A 922-nucleotide genomic window follows, 5' to 3' on the forward strand; every position below is an offset into this window, starting at 1 on the left:
TTTGTGGCCTCTGAATGTCCAAGACTATTTTTAAACCTTTTAAATTTCCTTCTTTGAAAACCCCATTTATTAGATAGTCTTCTGGAAACCCCAGTCATTTTATCTTTCAAACCCCTTATTTATTTCTGTTAAGATACATATGTTAGAATAAGGAAGGGAACAATGTACTCCATGGGCTATGTTGTACCACATACTTTGCTATCTCCCTACCCACACCTTCCATAATCCCAACAGAAAATGTCGAATATGTATTCCATTGTCCCAACTTCATATATGAACACATAAACGGTAAGCAATCTCTTTTCTATCCTGTTTCCTGTATGGGAGGGAGTCAGGAATCAGTCCCATGTCACCAACTCCATAAATCCTCAAATATTTCAATGTATTGCCTTATCTAGAACCACAGAAACATGTAGGATTCCTTTTGTGTTTGTCCATCTGATTTTCAGCCTACATTTTGAGGTTTTTTTGCCTCATGAATAAAGCATTCAGTTATTGAACACTTTAACATGATAGAAGCCTGTACAAATCAGAATCAAAGAACACAACAATTCAACATGTCTTCCTTTATGCTACCATAGCTTTTATGTTACAAGTGTTATGCCTTTAAATGTAAGAATGTATTAAATGTATTATCATAAAATAAATCAGATCAAATAGATTACATTCCTTAAGAAAATAATGAAGGCAGCAATTGCAAACAGTACCATAGATGTTAGATTTGAAAGATTTTTTTTCTTTTCTTATTTATTTTCTTAGAGACATGGTCTGGCTATGTCACCCAGGCTATAGTGCCTGGTGATTCCTAGGTGACAACAGCCTCAACTTCCTGGGGTCAAGCCATCCTCCATCTCTGCCTCCTGAGTAGAAAGAACTACTGGCAAGAACTACCATTCGGTTTTTTTTTTTTTTTTTTTTTTTT

Source organism: Rhinopithecus bieti, unplaced genomic scaffold, assembly GCF_001698545.2.
Source record: "Rhinopithecus bieti isolate Rb0 unplaced genomic scaffold, ASM169854v2 scaffold_36511, whole genome shotgun sequence".
NCBI lineage: Eukaryota > Metazoa > Chordata > Mammalia > Primates > Cercopithecidae > Rhinopithecus > Rhinopithecus bieti.